Raw genomic sequence first — 19,800 nt, 5'->3', positions numbered from 1 at the left:
TAGCCATCCTCTCCTCTACAGTAGCCAGCCTTACCACGGAGGTAGCAATCCTTTCCACGGATGTAGCCATCCTTTCCGTGGTGATGCGTTCATGCGCCAATGACTCCACAAAGGCTCTGCTCATGTTCGCTATGGACTCCTCCATTCGCTCCACACTCGCAGCGACCCTGGAGACAAAACCTGCCTGGAGTTCCATCACCTCTGACCTTATGGATGGACCCAGAGGCAGAGGGTCGACATGCTGCTGAGCTGAGCTGGCAGAGTCCTGCGCCCTCTGACTAGGACTCTCCACTGCTGTCCCAGTCTCCACAATCTGCTGATGCTCACTTGTGAGCTGTGATACACCAGGTGACAATACTACTCTATGTCTCGAAAGTCCCACCGAGGTGTGAGTGTCTGCGCTGGTGCTGGGTGCGCTGAATTCTGCTGACGCTGCGCCCTCAGAGGTTGCAGCTTCCTCTGAGGAGTCTGGCTGCTCAGCCTCTTCTTCCTGGCTAGGAGGGACGGATCCTGTGGGGGAATAAAGGAAAGAGTCAGAGATGTGATGCAAAGGCTACATGCACATAGCTTTTTGCAGATGCTCATAAGTCCATCTGTTACAGCTTCACAATCATTATCAGCGACTCATGCAATGTCAAAGAGAGAGATGGGAAACTTTTCTGTCACCAGCTTGCTGTGTTACACCCATCTGTCCGTCCCCCACGCGCGAATCATCCTCTATTCCCATAATTTCCAGAACGGCCTCCTCCCATGGGTCAGGCGGGCTATTGAGGCTGTCCCTCCTCATGTCCTGGCTCGCTCTCTTTTGTTGTGAGCTCTCTTTTCCTGCAATGAGGGAGGCAAGCGGAGGTTGAGTGAGAATGAAGGAGTGAGTGTAGAGATTGCATAGCATAGATACTTAGAAGGAGACAAAGATGGAGGAGTGAGGTTGCAAGACCAAGTGCCCTCCCTGTGTGTTGTCAGTTGTGTTCAAAGCATCAGAGTGATAGGGAGTGTGAGGGCTGCATGGTAGAATAGTTATGTGAATGTGAGCATAGAGAGAGGGAATGGGTAAGGGTGCATGGATGTCAGTGTCAAGTGGGATGTGGAAGAAGAGATTGCTAAAGCTGAGTGCTGGTGAGGAAAGGCAATGGGGATCAGATTGAGGGTGATGGGAAATTCATACTCATTTTTCCAGTGCGCTGAAGGTCATGAAATCTTTTCCTGCACTGTATCCAGGTTCTGCGTGTGACTCCCAAGGAGTTGACCTCCTCAGCCACCTGCATCCACACAGCCTTGGTCTGAGTGGGAGGCCTCTTCCTCCCTGTTGGCCCTAGCCCCATCCACTAATGCCTGTAGTGCCACCTCGTCAAAGCGAGGAGCTGATCTGGCCCTCCCGCTTGACATATTTGCAGCAGCTCCCTCACACTGCACAGTCAAGAAGCTTGGCAGTCTGCAGAAGAAGCAAGGTTTGCTGTGGACCTTCAATGCAGCAGCAATGATGACGTCATCAGAGGGGACTTTCAGTCATGAAAAACCCATTTGCAAAGGCTTCCCACATGTTGGAAATCAATTGGCCAATTGAGTTAAAATTGCATCAATCTCCCACATCCATTTAGATTCGTGTGGGAAACACGAAATTCGGATAACACGACAACAGCCCGCACCTGAGTTAAAATCACCCCCATAGTATCTGAGGTGGTGCCTGCGGGTGAGACATGCAGTGACGTGGTGCTTTCTTCCTCCTCCTCTTCCCGCCTCACTCTCACTGGGAGGCTCAGGGACAGGCTGGTCAGCTGGTTGCTGATTACCTGAAAGCATAAAGGCACAAGACTCTCGTTAAGATGAGAGCAGGGGGCCTGGAATGGAGCAAGGAATGCAAACAGTATAAACTGTATGAGCTGGAAAGTGGGAAAGGCTTGTGGTTTGAAAGGGAAGTGGGATGAGAGAAGGAGAGGGGATGAACATACTGTTGTTGCCCCCAAGGGGGTCGATGTCGCCGATGGCCACGGCGCCCACCACCTGGCTCCCAATGACTCACAGCACTCGCTCCTCCAGGTCTGTAAGCTGTTGGATGTCTACTTCACCCACGCCTGTTCATTCCTGCTCCCTCCTATTGTGGCCCAGCTTGGCCTGCAAGACAAAGGAAAGTGTGGGAGTGAGTGTGCAGCTGTGTGTTTGGGAGATGTGCCTACTGTTATATCTGTGTATCTTAATGTTGTGCCCTTCAATAATCAGACAACAGACTGCAGGGAACGATCAACAGGTGTTTACTGAATGAGGGTTACTCTAGAACTAACTGTACAGATCACTACTCAGGGTTTATATACAGGTGTGGTCACTGCCGGTACTACAGTATACAGGAGCTGTAAAAAGTAGTTCTCTCCCTTAAGGTATATATATACATTACATACATTACAATTCCTCCACTTTTAGATTAACAGTACCATAATACTCATTTAACAATTAACATTTTTAATATACAATGTTATATGAAAATAGTCCATTCATATATTCAGTCTCTGGGGAGGCTTCCTGATTCTTTCTGGATAACGCCTTTCCCGAGTGTCTCGCTCTTGGTGCGGAGGCGATTCTAGCACCTTGTCGTCAGTTGATTCATCAGCTTCCAATGCTATTGTTTCTGAGGTAGATGCGACCTGTACGCCGGGTTCCTCACCAGGTACGTATGGCCGAGACATGGGGTTGACTCGTTCCTGTGACTCTAGGATCTGGTCAGCATGGCGTCTCACAATGTTCTCCCCAACATCCACTGTGTACATTAGTGGCCCCTGCCGTGTGCATATCGTTCCTGGTTGCCATTTCTCTTCGGTAGTCGCGGGCCAAGACTGGTTGCCCTACATTGAAGCTCCTTGTCGGCTTCTCATTGATGTGCTGGAATTGCTTACTCTCAACATCTCTTCGTACATTTGGTCTGAGCAAATCCAGACGAGATCTCAACCTTCGGTTAAAGAACATCATGGCCGGGGCCTGGTTGGTGACTGCATGTGTCACATTTCTGTAGGCTAACAGGAAATTGTCCACCTTATGCTGCAGTGGAATGTCGTCACCGCACATGGCCTTTACTGCTTTTTTAAAGGTTTGTACGAACCTCTCAGCCAATCCATTTGTGGCTGGATGATACGGGGCGGATGTGTAATGCCTTACCCCATTCCTTTTCATAAATCTTCGAAACTCTTCGGACACAAACTGTGGTCTGTTATCAGAGCAAATCTGCTCTGGCAAGCTGTTCCTGGCAAAAATGGTCTGTAGGACTGCAATAGTTTTCTCCGTGGTGGTGGAGGACATTTTGATCACCTCAGGCCATTTCGAGTGCGCATCCACGGGTATTAAAAACATTGAGTCCATGAATGGACCAGCAAAATCAATATGCACCCGTTGCCATGGAGATGAGGGCCACTCCCATGGGTGTAGAGGGGCATGTGGTGGTGCATTTTGGACCTTCTGGCATCCTGAGCAGCTCTTTGTCAGGTCCTCGATTTGCTGATCGATCCCCGGCCACCACACATAAGCCCTAGCAAGGCTTTTCATTTTCACCCCTCCCAGATGACCTTCGTGAAGCTCATTGAGCACTCTCTCCCTTAACTTGGGTGGAATTACCACTCGGGATCCACACATCAAGGTCCCCTGGCATACTGACAGCTGTTCTCTTCTGGATAAGAATGCTGGCAACAGTGAGTTGCCATGTGCTGGCCATCCCTTCACCGTCAAATCATATACCCGAGACAGTGTCAGGTCATTTCGGGTCTCCTTCTCTATACCAGCGTTAGTTACTGGCAAGCATTCAATTATAGTCGAATGAAATATTTCGACAGGATCCACTGCTGGTGCTTCCTCCGCAGTAGGCAGTGGCAGGCGTGATAGCCCATCAGCGTTTCCATGCTGTTTCGTGCCCTTATACTCGATTTCATATTGGTGCGCCCCTAGAAAAAGGGACCATCTTTGTAGCCATTGTGCAGTCATCACTGGAACGCCCTTCTTTGGATTAAAGATGGAGAGAAGTGGTTGGTGGTCAGTCAGCAAGGTGAACTTCTGCCCGTGCAGATAGTGATTGAACTTTTTCACTCCCCACACTAGGCTGAGGGTCTCCCTGTCAATCTGGGCGTAGTTACGCTCGGCTGAGGTTAGTGACCGAGACGCAAAGGCTACTGGCCTCTCCGAGGCGTCCGGGAATTTGTGCGACAGCACCGCTCCAATGCCATAGGGTGATGCATCACACGCCAACCAAATTGGTAGTGCTGGGTTGAAATGAGCCAACACCTCTTTTGATGTGATCAATGCTTTGCTCTTCTGGAAAGCTCGTTTACATTCGTCACTCCACTTCCATGGTACCCCCGTTTGCAGTGGGTGTAGTACTGTAGACAAATTCGGCAAGAACTTATGGTAGTTATTATGTCCGTGTATAATTGAGACACGGACTGCAGGAGTTGATTATAACAAGTCTTTACTGAATGGGGACAACCTGGAAACTGAAACTACAGAAGCCTGCTAGGGCCTTTTATACAGGGGTGGTCACTGCCGGTACTGCAGTCTGAGACCAGTTATTCCCTTAAAGGTACATACACAACAATTCCTCCCCTTTTAGATAAACAGTACATAACATTCATTTAACAACTAAATAATAACTAATTACAATTACAATTACGGTTGCTAGATACATTGGTTGAAGTTAAGCAATTATAAGTTCAGTCTTTGAGGAGGCTTCCTGATTCTGTCAAGATAACGCCTCTTTGGGATATCAGGTTCTTCTGGTAAGGTTGAGTCGGGATCAATGTCGTTGTTTGGTTCGTCTGCTTCCAATATCACCGATTCTGCGGTAGATGCAATTGGTACTTCGGTTTCATCGTCAGGTGTATCAGATCGTGGTGTGGAGTTGACGTTTTCCAGTGACTCTAGAATCTGGTCAGCATGGCGTCTTACAATGCTCTCGCCAAAGTCCACGGTATACATTAGAGGTCCTTGTCGTGTACAGATCGTTCCTGGCTGCCATTTCTCTGTGCGGTAGTCCCGGGCCAAAACTGGTTGACCTATCTTAAAACTCCTGGTCGGCCTTTCATTCATATTCTGAAACTGCCTGTTCTCCACATCTCTTCTGACGTTTGGCTTAACCAAATCCAAGCGGCATCGTAGTCTTCGATTGAAGAACATCATGGCTGGAGTTTGGTTGGTAACCGCATGTGTCGCATTCCGGTAGGCAAACAAGAAGTTATCCACCTTGTGTTGTAGGTGTATATCTTCATTACACATTGCCTTGATAGCCTTCTTGAATGTTTGAACAAACCTCTCGGCCAATCCATCAGTGGCTGGATGATATGGGGCGGATGTGTAATGCTTAACACCATTGTTCTTTAAAAACCTCCGGAACTCTTCAGACACAAACTGTGGTCCATTGTCAGAGCAAATCTGTTCAGGCAGCCCATTCCTGGTGAATATGGTTGTAAGACTGTGATAGTTTTTTCTGTGGTGGTTGAGGACATTTTTATTACCTCTGGCCACTTTGAATGTGCATCCACCGCAATTAAAAACATCGAGTCCATAAAGGGACCAGCAAAATCAACGTGCACCCTTTGCCATGGAGATGAGGGCCACTCCCATGGATGTAGAGGGGCTTGTGGTGGGGCGTTTTGGACCTTCTGGCATCCTGTACAGCTCTTGGTCATCTCTTCGATTTCTCTATCGATTCCCGGCCACCACACAAACGCTCTGGCTAAGTTCTTCATTTTTACCCCTCCCAGATGACCCTCATGAAGCTCATTGAGCACTCTATCCTTCAATTTGGGTAGAATTACTACTCTGGATCCACACATCAAGGTTCCTCTGCACACTGACAGCTGTTCTCTTCTCGGCGAGAATGCTGGCAGCAGTGGTTCGCCATGTGCTGGCCATCCTTTCACCGTTAAATCATAGACCCAGGAGAGTGTCGGGTCATTTCGTGTTTCCTTTTCTATGTTTGCATTCGTCACAGGGAGACATTCGACTATAGTCAAGTGGAATAACTCCACTGGATCCACTGCCAGTTCTTCTTCCACCGTCGGCAACAGTAGGCACGACAATCCATCAGCATTCCCATGCTGTTTAGTTCCTTTGTACTCGATGTCATATTGGTGAGCCCCTAGGAAAAGGGACCACCTCTGTAGCCGTTGTGCCGTCATTATCGGTACGCCCTTCTGAGGGTTGAAAATGGAGACGAGAGGTTGATGATCAGTTAGTAGAGTAAATTTCTGACCGTGCAGGTAGTGATTGAACTTCTTCACTCCCCACACCAGGCTGAGGGCCTCTCTGTCAATCTGGGCGTAGTTACGCTCGGCTGAAGTTAACGAGCGTGACGCAAAAGCTATCGGCCTCTCTGAAACATCAAGGAATTTATGTGACAGTACCGCCCCAATGCTGTAGGGAGACGCATCACACGCCAGTCTTATCGGTAGTGATGGGTTGTAGTGAGCCAATACTTCTCTTGAAGTGATTAGGTCCTTACTCTTCTGAAAGGCCCGCTTGCATTCATCGCTCCATTTCCATGCTACTCCCGTTCGTAGTAGGGCATTCAGTGGATGCAGAATTGTGGACAAATTCGGCAAAAACTTATGGTAGTAATTCACCAATCCGAGGAATGACCTCAGTTGTGACACATTTTCAGGCACTGGAGCCTTAACTACCGCTTCAATTTTGTCAGGGGACTTATGCAACCCCTCTTCATCAATCACGTGGCCGCAATACGATATCTGTTTCTTAAAAAACTCGCACTTGGGGCGATTGGCTCGTAGCCCATGTTCACGTAGTCTAGTGAGCACCTGCTCTAGGTTGGCAAGGTGTTCACTGTCATCTTCACCTGTCACTAGGATGTCGTCCAAGTAACACTGAGTCCCCGGAATCCCTTGCAGGACTTGTTCCATCGCTCTTTGCCATATCGCCGGAGCTGATGCTACTCCGAATACCAGTCGATTATACTGGTAAAGACCTTTGTGAGTGTTTATCGTGAGATACTTCCGAGAGGATTCTCCAACCTCCATCTGCAAATATGCTTGTGCTAGGTCAATTTTTGTAAAACGCTTCCCTCCAGATAGTGAGGCGAAGATATCTTCTATCCTTGGAAGAGGATAATGTACCATGTGAAGCACTGGGTTCACCGTCACCTTGAAGTCCCCACAGATGTGAACCTTCCTTGGCTCCTCAGACTTACTGTTTAACGTTTTTTTCATGACAGGAACGATGGGTGTCACCCACTCGCTCCAGCCTACCTTAGATAACACGCCTGCATTCTCCAGATTCTCCAACTCTGCCTCGATGGCTGGGCGAATTGCATATGGTACCGGTCTTGCTTTGAAAAACTTAGGAATTGCATTCTCCTCTATTTTTATCGAGGCGGTTACGCCTTTAAGAGTGCCCAGTTCTTGTTGAAATACCTCTTTGGCGTCAGCTAAGATTGTTGACAATCGTCCAGGAGTGACGTCGTCATCCTTTTTACCAGCCATCGTCAGTGCCTGAATGGAGTGCCAGTCTAAACTTATCTTTCTGATCCATTCACGTCCCAATAACGGTGGTCCACCATCTTGCAGAATGTAGAGATACAATTTCCGTATTTTCTTGCCGTTGTATTCGACAGGCACCCTTATTTTTCCTCTGGGGTATACTTTTTGCCCCATATACGTCCTCAAGACAATGGATGTCTCTCTCAAGGGTATGTGTGAGAATAGCCGCTCGTAGTCTTGTCGATTCATGACGGTTAGAGCTGATCCTGTATCCAATTCCATTTTGACTTGGGACCCTGCTATCGTGAGGGTGACCCAAATGGTTCGGTGATCCTCTTTTGCGATTACGTTGTGAAGTTTGAGACAGCTTAGTCTCTTGTTCCCGGATTCACTATCGCTCATCTGGTCTTCGGAACTACTGTCCGTCATCTTTTGTACTTTCTGTGGTAAACCACTGTTTGTATTCCACTGTGTACATGCCTGGACATGCCTCGGCTGACTCCTCCCACAAGTCCTAGTATAAAGGTGACTGCTCCCCAGCCCTTTGTATTCTGGACCGGTCGACCACTCGAGGCAGACCTTCATTCTTTTGTTAATAAAAGCCTTTAGTTACTCTCTTAACTCTCAGTCTTTTATGAGTAATTGATAGCGCATCAATTTTATTAACAAAATTTTTATAATGGAGAAGATCCTCACACCAGCATGCCTGGACTTAGATCATCGGGAGGCGGACTCATCCACCAAGTTTACTCACTGGCTTAAGTGTTTCGAAAAATTCCTGACCGCCTCCGCAGCAATCAAATCGGACGAGGACAAACTGGATGTCCTGACCTCCAAAGTGAACCACCGAGTGTACTCGGTCATCCAAGACGCGACCTCGTACGCGGACGCTATCAAGCTCCTCAAGGACCAGTACACGCGCCCAGTGAATGAAGTGTACGCCAGGCACCTTCTGGGGAGTCGTAAACAACAACCTGGGGAATCGACCGTGGAATACCTTCAGGCACTGTCTGTGCTTGGCCGGGCCTGTGGATGTAAGGATGTAAAGGCCGCCGTGTACACAGAGGAACTTATCCGGGACGCTTTTGTAGCGGGCCACAGATCCAATTACACCCGACAGCGACTGTTGGAGCAGAGTGACCTCGACCTCAACAAGGCCTCTGAACTCGCACTATCATTGGATGCAGCCTACCGGGGCATGGATGCCTACTCCTCTGCACCGTGGACGCCGCGGGGAATGACAGCCTGGGACACGGTAGGACCGCCTCATAGCGCCGTGCCACCCCAGCCACACCCCAGCAACGGCCCAACTACCGCAGCAGTGTCCCAAGGCCAGACAGCAGTGCCCCAAGGCCAGAAATGCTACTTCTGTGGCCAGGCAAAACACCCCAGAGCGCGCTGCCCGGCGAAAAACGCGATCTGCTCGGGCTGCGGGAAGAAGGGACACTACGCTAGCGTCTGCAGGGCCAAAGCCACCCCGAACCCCAGCAGCGCCGCGTGTGGGCCATGCGGGCCGCCATCTTGGGCCTCCCCGGCCATGTGCGAACCACCGGTACAGCAGCCATTTTGGACGCCTCCAGCCACATGGGGATCATGGACGCCACCATCTTGGACGACAGCCGGAACGCAGCAGGCCCCCAACACCGCCTCATCTGATACCCGCAGCGACACACTGACCCCTACGCTGGCATCCGTTACACTGGACCAAGCGAGACCGCACCAGCTGGCCAGTTCCACAATGGACATTAAGGTAAATGGTCATGATACAATCTGCCTTTTTGACTCTGGGAGCACGGAGAGCTTCATCCACCCCGACACGGTGCGGCGTTGCTCTCTCCCAGTCCTGCCTGCGCACCAGCGGATTTCTATGGCCTCCGAGTCCCAGTCGGCGGACATCGGCGGCTACTGCGTGGTGACACTCGTAGTAGACGGGACTGTGTACGATCATTTTAAACTTCTGGTCCTGCCCGACCTCTGCGCTGCCGTCCTGCTGGGGTTAGATTTTCAGTGCCACCTTAAAAGTGTTACGATGGCATACGGTGGACCCCTACCCCCACTCACAGTCCGCAGCCAGCAGCTTCCAAATTGCCCGCCGCGCACCAGGTGCAACCTCTCCACACTCAGAGTCACCCCCCCCCGCCACTGTTTGCTAACCTCACCCCCGACTGTAAGCCCATCGCCACAAAGAGCAGGCGATACAGTGCCGGGGACAGGGTTTTCATTAAAACCGAAGTGGAGCGGCTCCTGAAGGAAGGGATTATTGAGGGCAGCACCAGCCCCTGGCGAGCCCAGGTTGTGGTCGTTAAGACCGGCGAGAAGCAGCGCCTGGTCATCGACTACAGCCAGACAATAAATCGCTACACCCTGCTGGACGCCTACCCACTCCCCCGCATAGCTGATATGGTCAACCAGATCGCGCAGTACCGCGTCTTCTCGACCATTGACCTGAAATCAGCGTACCACCAGCTCCCTATCCGCCCTGAGGACCGCCAGTATACTGCCTTTGAGGCAAACGGCCGCCTCTATCACTTCCTTAGGGTTCCCTTTGGCGTCACCAACGGGGTCTCCGTCTTCCAAAGGGAGATGGACCGGATGGTAGATCAAAATGCGTTGCAGGCCACTTTCCCATATCTGGACAATGTGACCATCTGCGGCCGTGACTTGCAGGACCATGACGCAAACCTCGAAAAATTCCTCCGCACCGCCCAACTCCTGAACCTGACATATAACAAGGAGAAGTGCATATTCCGCACAAACCGCCTCGCCATCCTTGGCTGTGTTGTGGAACACGGAGTCATCGGCCCCGACCCCGACCGGATGCGTCCCCTTATGGAACTCCCACTGCCCCACTGCCTCAAGGCCCTGAAGAGGTGCCTAGGGTTTTTCTCCTATTACGCCCAGTGGGTCCCCTACTATGCGGACAAGGCCCGTCCGCTGATCAAGTCCACCTCTTTTCCCTTGACGGCAGAGGCCCGCTTAGCCTTCCACCGTATCAAGGAGGACATTGCCAAAGCCACCATGCACGCAGTGGACGAATCCATCCCCTTCCAGGTGGAAAGCGACGCGTCCGACTTTGCCCTGGCCGCTACCCTCAATCAGGCGGGGAGACCCGTGGCCTTCTTTTCACGAACCCTCCAAGGCCCGGAGACCAGACACTCCGCTGTTGAGAAGGAGGCCCAGGCGATTGTGGAGGCTGTGCGTCATTGGAGGCAGTACCTGGCCGGAAAACGATTTACCCTGCTCACTGACCAGCGTTCAGTTGCTTTCATGTTTAACAACAAGCAGAGGGGCAAAATCAAAAATGACAAGATCTTGAGGTGGAGAATCGAACTTCCCACCTACAATTACGAGATCTTGTACCGGCCCGGGAAGCTCAATGAACCCCCGGATGCGCTATCGCGTGGCACCTGCGCCAGCGCGCAGATCGATAGACTGCGGGCCCTCCACAATGACCTCTGCCACCCGGGGGTCACCAGGTTCTTCCACTTCATCAAGGCCCGCAACCTGCCTTACTCTATTGAGGAGGTCAGGACCATGACCAGGAACTGCCAAGTCTGCGCTGAGTGCAAACCGCACTTTTATAGACCAGACAGGGCCCACCTGATAAAAGCCACTCGCCCCTTCGAGCGCCTGAGCGTTGATTTTAAAGGGCCTCTCCCCTCCTCCGACCGCAATGTGTACTTCCTCAATATTATTGATGAGTACTCCCGTTTCCCGTTCGCCATCCCCTGCCCGGACATAACCAGTGCCACGGTCATTAAATGTCTGAACGACATCTTTACCCTGTTCGGTTTCCCCAGCTATATCCATAGCGACCGGGGCTCATCGTTTATGAGCGACGAACTCCGTCAGTACCTGCTAACTAGGGGCATTGCCACAAGCAGGACCACCAGTTACAACCCCCGGGGGAACGGACAGGTGGAAAGAGAAAATGCGACAGTTTGGAAGGCCGCCCTGCTAGCCTTAAAGTCTAGGGGCCTTCCAACCTTCCGCTGGCAGGATGTGCCCCCCGATGCGCTCCACTCTATTCGGTCACTGCTCTGCACTGCCACTAACGCCACCCCTCATGAGAAAATGTTTGTCTTCCCAAGGAAGTCTACATCGGGGACATCGCTACCGCCATGGCTGACGTCCCCAGGGCCGGTCCTACTGAGAAGACACGTGAGGACCCATAAAACGGACCCCCTGGTCGAGAGGGTCGACCTCCTCCACGCCAACCCCCAGTATGCTTACATTGCATACCCGGACGGGCGGGAGGACACAGTCTCCATAAGAGACCTTGCACCCTCGGGGGCCGCAGTAACCCACTACTCACTACCACCCCCCCCCACGACCCGATATCCAGCCCCAGCAGACGGCAGGCCTGGGCCCCGCGACCCGCTCGACATCTACGAGGACGACACGCCTGTGCCACAGCCTACGCAGGACTCGACGCCGGAAGCTCCACTACCCCTGCCGTCGCCACGCCGATCACAGCGGCAGAAAAGACCTCCGGAGAGACTCCAATACACTAACTTTTAATACACTTCACCCCGCCGGACTCAATTTTAAACAAGGGGTGAATGTGGTAAACCACTGTTTGTATTCCACTGTGTACATGCCTGGACATGCCTCGGCTGACTCCTCCCACAAGTCCTAGTATAAAGGTGACTGCTCCCCAGCCCTTTGTATTTCTGGACCGGTCGACCACTCGAGGCAGACCTTCATTCTTTTGTTAATAAAAGCCTTTAGTTACTCTCTTAACTCTCAGTCTTTTATGAGTAATTGATAGCGCATCACTTTCCTGTACGGTTCCTTAGTAGCCTTTTTGTTGTCGTTGGTCTTCTTCCCAGACCTGCAAACTCGTGCAATGTGTCCCATCTTTCCGCATTGCCTGCATATTTTGTCCTTGGACCAGCAGTCCTTCTGGTCATGGTTTGTTCTGCTGCAGCGATAACATTTTGCAAATCCCCGTGTCATTTCGTGGGTGCCGTATTCCTGTGGCTTTTGTTGTATTTCCACAGCTCCCCTTGCTGCTGCTTCGTACGATACTGCCACATTGAAAGCCTTATCTAGCGTCAGCTCTTTCTCTGAGAGTAACCTCTTCTGTGTTCCTTCACTCAGGGGTCCACAGACAAATTTGTCCCGTAAGGTATCTGCCAGTCCTGCTCCGAACTGGCAGTGCTTTGATAGCTTGCGTAGTTCCGTAAGGTAATCAGCATTGCTCTCATTTTTATGCTGATTTCTCCTGTGGAATTTAAATCTTTCTGCTATCAGCAGCGGTGTAGGATTTAGGTGTTCCTGTAGGATAGCAACAATTTCATTAAAACTCTTCGCCTTCGGTTTGGCTGGAGTAATCAGGTCCCGCAATAGGCTGTACGTTCTTGCGCCCATTAAATTTAGCAATACCGATGCCTTTTTCTCATCGGCTATTTCGTTTGCCTCGCAATATACCTCGACTCTTTCCACATACGTGGTCCCGTCTTCTATTGCATTATCGAAGGCAGTGATATCGCCAGTCTTTGGCATCTTGAAAATCTAAGATGGCGCCTCCCGCGCTTTTCCTTCTTCCCCGCCGAGTTAAGATGGCGCCTCCCGCGCTTTCCCGCCGCTGCCGCTGCTGCCAACGCTGTTGCTGGCGATTATATTTATTTTACTATCCTGTAATGGCGACGCCCTATGGTCCTCGCGCCTCCCCGATCGCTGCTGCCAACGCCGCTCTCCGCGGTATTTTTATTTTTCTATCGCGCTTCAATATTTGCTCCGTTAATTGAAGAACCGTTCCCGTCGTGGAGCGGACCCTCTGCGACACTTCCCTCCCTCTTAGGTCTGAACGCTGCCCGGCTTCGAAGCACCGGCCGCGCCCTGTGTGCTCCACCCTCTCTCTCTCTCTTTGCTTCCCGACTCGCTGCCCGGCCCCGTTGCAGAGCCACCCGATCGAGCTCTAGCCCGCCGCAGCCCAGGAAGGATCAGTGCACTACCTGCCACCAGCCCGATTAGCTGGGAAACCACAGACTGGAGAACCAAGCCTGGCTCTCGACAGTCTCTCCTGCAATTTTTCAATTCGATGATTTGGAGGGCGGTTGTCCACGGTTGACGCCCGTTTCTCGAGTTTCTTTGGAATATTTTTTTTTTTCTTTCTTCTGGCTCCGACCTTCAATAACGTCGTCTGAGGTGCTGCCGAGTTGCAGGTAATTTCGTTTCTTCCTCGTCGCCAGTATTATGTCCGTGTATAATTGAGACACGAACTGCAGGAGTTGATTATAACAAGTCTTTACTGCATGGAGACAACCTGGAAACTGAAACTACAGAAGCCTGCTAGGGCCTTTTATACAGGGGTGGTCACTGCCGGTACTGCAGTCTGAGACCAGTTATTCCCTTAAAGGTACATACACAACAGTAGTAGTTCACCAGCCCGAGGAACGACCTCAGTTGTGACACATTTTCCGGTGCTGGAGCATTGACTACTGCCTCAATCTTTTCAGGGGACTTATGTAACCCCTCTTTATCAATAACGTGGCCACAATACGAGATCTGCTTCTGGAAAAACTCGCATTTGTGGCGATTAGCTCGGAGCCCATATTCCTTCAATCTAGTGAGCACCTGCTCCAGGTTGGCGAGGTGATCACAGTCATTTTCGCCCGTGACCAGGATGTCGTCCAAATAACACTGGGCCCCTGGAAACCCTTGCAGGACTTGTTCCATTTTCCTTTGCCAAATAGCCGGAGCTGATGCTACCCCGAACACCAGCCGGTTGTATTGGTAGAGACCTTTATGAGTGTTGATCGTGAGGTACTGTTTCGAGGTACGCCTGGGCCAGATCAATCTTAGTGAAGCGTTTCCCTCCAGATAGCGAGGCGAAAATATCTTCAATCCGCGGAAGCGGATATTGTACAGTGTGAAGGATTGGGTTCACTGTCACCTTAAAGTCCCCACAGATGCGAACCTTCTTTGGTTCCCCAGGCGTATTACTCAATGACCTCTTCATTACAGGAACGATGGTTGTAGCCCACTCGCTCCAGTCCACTTTGGACAGTACTCCTGAACGTTCCAAACCTTCCAGCTCTGCTTCGATGGCTGGGCGGATCGCATAAGGTACCGGTCTGGCCTTAAAAAACTTTGGGCTTGCATTTTCCTCTATTTTGATCGTCGCTGTTATGCCTTTTAGTGTTCCGAGTCCCTGCTGGAACACTTCTTGTGCGTCAGTTAGCATTTTTGACAGTCGTCCAGGTGTGACGTCATCATCCTTTTTGGCATCTACAGTCAGTGCTTGTATGGAATGCCAATCTAGCTGTATCTTCCGGATCCATTCACATCCTAGTAGTGGTGGTCCTCCATCTGGCAATACATATAGGTCCATTTTTGGTGTTTCCTTGCTGTTATATATAACGTTCACCCTTATTTTTCCTTTGGGGTAGACATTTTGCCCCGTGTACGTCTTCAAGACAATCTTTGTATCTCTCAAGGGTATATGTGAGAATAGCCGCTTGTAGTCCCTTCGGTTTATGACTGTTAGGGCTGATCCTGTGTCCAATTCCATTTTTACTTGGACTCCTGCTATCTTGAGTGTGACCCAGATAGTTTGGTGATCCTCCGTTTTGATCACATTATGTAGTTTCAGACAACCCAGCTCCTTGCTTCCGGAGTCTGTATCACTCTTCTGTTCATCTGAACTACTCTCCGTCACCTTATGTACCTTCTTGTACTTCTCCTGTGGAGATTTCTTGCTGCTGGTTTTCTTTCCCGACCTGCAGACTCTTGCTATGTGTTCTACTTTTCCACACTGTCTGCACACTTTGTCCTTGAACCAGCAATCATTATGGTCATGTGTTGTTCTGCCGCAGCTATAGCACTTCACTGTTCCGTATGACATTTCATTTGTGCCATATTCTTGCGGTCTCCGTTGTATCTCTGCAGCGCCCCGTGCTGCTGCTTCGTGTGATACTGCAATGCTGAAAGCCTTGTCCAGTGTAAGATCCTTTTCTGATAGAAGCCGTTTCTGGGTTCTTTCACTTTGAAGCCCACACACAAACTTGTCCCTTAAAGTATCTGCTAGTCCCGTTCCAAACTGGCAGTGTTTCGATAGCTTGCCCAGTTCCGTTAAATACTCAGCATTACTTTCATCTTTATGCTGGTTCCTTTTGTGAAACTTAAATCTTTCTGCTATCAGCAGCGGTGTGGGGTTTAAGTGGTCCTGTAGGATTGACACTGTGTTTTCAAAATCCTTTTCTACTGGCTTCTCTGGGGTTACTAGGTTTCGTAGTAAGCCATATGTTTTTGCACCCATTCAATTCAACAGTACCAGCGCTTTCTTGTCATCTGGCAGGTAAATTCGAATCGACACTCGTCGCCACTGTTAGATCCGTGATACTGAGAGTAAGATGTTTTTGCAATAACTACACGGATGCTGTAACTTAACAATCAACAGGTGTTTACTGGAGTAGGGTAGTCTCAAGACTGGGAGTACAGAGGCATGCTCAAGGCTTATATACAGCTGTGGTCACTGCCAGTACTACAGTATACAGGAGCTGTAAAAGTAGTTCTCTCTTAAAGGTACATACACTACAGTCCAGGTGTGACGTCGTCATCCTTTTTGGCCTCAACCTTCAGTGCCTGTACGGAATGCCAATCTAATTGTATCTTCCAGATCCATTCACGTCCTAGTAGTGGTGGTCCTCCATCTGGCAATACATATAGGTCCATTTTAGGTATTTCTTGGCCTTTGTATATCACTTTCACCCTTATTTTTCCTTTGGGGTAGATTTTTTGCCCCGTGTACGTCTTCAAGACAATCTCTGTAGCTTTCAAGGGTATATGTGAAAATAGTCGCTTGTAGTCCCTTTGGTTTATGACTGTTAGGACTGATCCTGTGTCCAATTCCATTTTCACTTGGACTCCGTCTATCTTGAGTGTGACCCAGATAGTCTGGTGATCCTCCATTTTGATTACCTTATGTAGTTTCAGACAACCCAGCTCCTTGCTTCCGGAGTCTGTATCACTTTTCTGTTCGTCTGAACTACTGTCCATCACCTTGTGTACCTTTTTGTACTTCTCCTGTGGAGATTTCTTGCTGCTGGTTTTCTTCCCTGACCTGCAGACTCTTGCTATGTGTCCTGCTTTTCCACACTGTCTGCACACTTGGTCCTTGAACCAACAATCCTTCTGGTCGTGTATTGTTCTGCCGCAGCGATAACACTTCCCTGCTCCATATGACATTTCATTGGTGCCATATTCTTGCGGTCTCCGTTGTATCTCTGCAGCGCCCCGTGCGGCTGCTTCGTGTGATACTGCCATGCTGAAAGCCTTGTCCAGCGTAAGATCCTTTTCTGATAGAAGCCGTTTCTGGGTTCCTTCACTTTGAAGCCCACACACAAACTTGTCCCTTAACGTATCTAGTCCCAATCCAAACTGGCAGTGTTTCAATAGCTTGCGCAGTTCTGTTAAGTACTCAGCATTACTTTCGTCTTTATGCTGGTTCCTTTTGTGGAACTTAAATCTTTCTGCTATCAGCAGCGGTGTGGGGTTTAAGTGGGCCTGTAGGATTTCCACTATGCTTTCGAAATTCTTATCCACTGGCTTCTCTGGGGTTATTAGGTTTCGCAGTAAGCCATAAGTTTTTGCACCCATGGAATTTAACAAAACCAGTGCTTTCCTAGCATCTGGCACTTCATTTGCCCTGCAGTACACCTCAATGCGTTCCACATATGTCGCCCAATCTTCGACTTCATTGTCGAACGCAGTGATACTGCCACTCTTTGGCATCCCTGGGTGTGATTAAACTGTCTAAAATGGCGTCTCCCGCGCTTTCCTTTCTTCCCGCGCTCGCCCTTCTTCTCCGCTGCGGCTTCTAAAAATGGCGTCTCCCGCGCTCTCCCTTCTTCTCCGCGGCTCAATGGCGTCTCCCGCGCTTCCTTTCTTTCCCCCGCGGATGCTGTTCAGCCCTTGAGCCCTGGCTGTGCTCTGCGCGTTCTCCTGTGCGCCTCTGCCGTTGCCGCCGCTCGGTCCTGAACCCGGCTGCTGCTTTACCCTCTCTCTCTCTTTTTTGTTTTTCCTCGACGCCACTCGGTTTTCAACCCCCGGCTGCGCCCTGTGCGCTTCACCCTCTCTCTTACCCCGTCGACGCTGCTCGGCTTTTTCTGTGCCGTCGGTCGGCTCCAGCCGCCGCAGTCCGGGAAGGGTCTGTGCTGTACCTGTTGCCAGTCTGTTGCTGGATCGTCGTGGCTGGGGAACCAAGCCCGGCTCTCAACAGCCTCCCCTGTGATGTTCACTCTCTGCCGGATGACTGGGCGGTTGCTCGTGGTCAACGCCCGTGCTTCTGGCCTCGACTTTCTTCCACCGCCCTCCCGGAGCGAATCCTTGAAGGGAAATGCAGAGTTGCAGGTAGATTCGAATCGACCTCGTCGCCACTGTTGAATCCGTGATTCTTAAAGTATGATGTTTTCCAATAACTAGACGGAGGCTGTAACTTAACAACCAACAGGTGTTTACTGGAGGAGGGTAGTCTAAAGACTAACAGTAGAGGCATGCTCAAGGCTTATATACAGGTGTGGTCACTGCCGGTACTACAGTATACAGGAGCTGTAAAAGTAGTTGGGCTAAAAATTCGGTATCGCCGTGCCAGGTCTTTAGTGCCCGAAATTTAGCGCTGCGCCGGATTCCCCTAGCGCCCGCCTGAAATTCAGTAGCGCCGCCCCAAGACGGAGGCGGGCGCTATTGGAGGGTTTGGCCGCCTCGTTTGGGGCGAAGAATGTCAGTTTCCGGCGCCCAGCTGCCGCTGCGGCAACCGATACGGTGCGGCAGGCTGGGGTACTGCAGGCCTCCTCCTTCTCTTAAGGAGGAGCTGCCTGCAGCCGTGAGATCGCCGCTGGATTCCCCCGTCAAATGAGCCCGGCACCACGGAGAAGTGCCGGGCTCGCGGGAGTCACACACCAATGCCGCGGGGGGGTGGTGCAGGAGTCCGGGGAGGGAGGTGCGGCCAGGCGGCCGCTGGAAAAGCGGCCGGCCGCCCCTCCACCTTTATGCGCCGGCCTTTCGGAGCTGTAAGGCACCGTTTTGCAAACGCTGTTTGCGGCCGCAACTGAATTTGGCCATCGGGACGGATTACCATTGGAACTGGGGCGCTGCGCACACCGATGACGTCATCGGTGCCGGCGCAGCGCTACCGGCTAACGCCGATGTTAGGGACCAACTCAATTTCGGGCGCTAAAAAACTTCCGGCGCAAACCACTTTATAGCCAATAAGTGGGCGCAAACGCGACTGAATTTCTAGGCCGTTCTCTCTTAAAGGTACATACACTACAACCGTGACTGGAAAGCCAAGCCTGACTCTCGACAGCCTCCCCTGCGATGCTCAAATCTCCGCTGGATGACTGGGTGGCTGCCCGTGGTCGACGCCCGTGCTTCTGGACTCGACCTCCTTCCACTGTTCTCCAGGAGCGAATCCCTGGGAGGTGATGCAGAGTTGCAGGTAGGTTCGAATCTGCGTTGTTGCCAATGTTATATCCGTGTATCTTAATGTTGTGTCCTTCAATAATCAGACAACAGACTGCAGGGAACGATCAACAGGTGTTTACTGAATGAGGGTTACTCTAGAACTAACTGTACAGATCACTACTCAGGGTTTATATACAGGTGTGGTCACTGCCGGTACTACACTATACAGGAGCTGTAAAAAGTAGTTCTCTCCCTTAAGGTATATATACATTACACCTACCATAGTTGAATAGCTGTGATTGTAGGCAAGGCGTGAGATTTGGATGTCAGTTTTAGTAGGTAGAGATGCTTGGTGGGTGAGTGGTGGGGGTGTGGTGGTTTGTGCAGTGTGTACAGACTGAGGTTCAGATGCTGGTATGTGGGACTTGTTGAAGCATGTACTCACCCTGACCACCCAAGTGAGGTCGTTGAATTTTTTACGGCACTGCGTGAGGGTCTTGAGGCGCTGCTGGCCGAGCCAGGGAACAGCACTGCCCTCCTTCTTTCGACTGCCGCGACCAATGCCTCCAATGCCTGGTCACTGAAACGACGAGCTCCCTCCCTGGGACTGGGATCAGCCATGAGGATAAGAGGTGTAGCTGTTGAGTTGCTTGGAGGTCGCCTTCAGAGCCAGCAATGTTGAGAATGAGGTTGTGCAGAATGATTGAACCTCTCCTTTAAGAACTGGAAGGAGCCAGTGTGAATGATGAGTCCCGATTGGAGTGCACCTGAAATTGGTTATCGCTCTGCGGGTAGCGCCCCGCTCTCTGTGTGTGTGTAGCGCCCTAAGTTAGGTGATTCGCGCTTGATTTAGCGCTCCAGTTCTTTCTTGGAGTGTTAACAATCAATTTAGCGGGAGGTCAGAAGGATTAGCGCCTGGCGCTAA

The 19,800-nt window shown here is 50.8% G+C and overlaps 1 pseudogene; it reads right to left on the bottom strand.

Annotated features, from left to right (window-relative positions):
- Positions 1-494: 494 nt before the first annotated feature.
- LOC147124134 (uncharacterized) overlaps positions 495-19,800 on the bottom strand; it is a 132,371-nt pseudogene continuing 113,065 nt past the window's right edge.

The sequence above is a fragment of the Somniosus microcephalus genome, chromosome 1 (genome assembly GCF_052327205.1).
Source record: "Somniosus microcephalus isolate GS21.2 chromosome 1, FLI_Smic_1.0, whole genome shotgun sequence".
Classification (NCBI taxonomy): domain Eukaryota; kingdom Metazoa; phylum Chordata; class Chondrichthyes; order Squaliformes; family Somniosidae; genus Somniosus; species Somniosus microcephalus.
The sequence above is the reverse complement of the archived record's forward strand: the minus strand, read 5'-3'. Positions and strand labels throughout refer to the sequence as shown.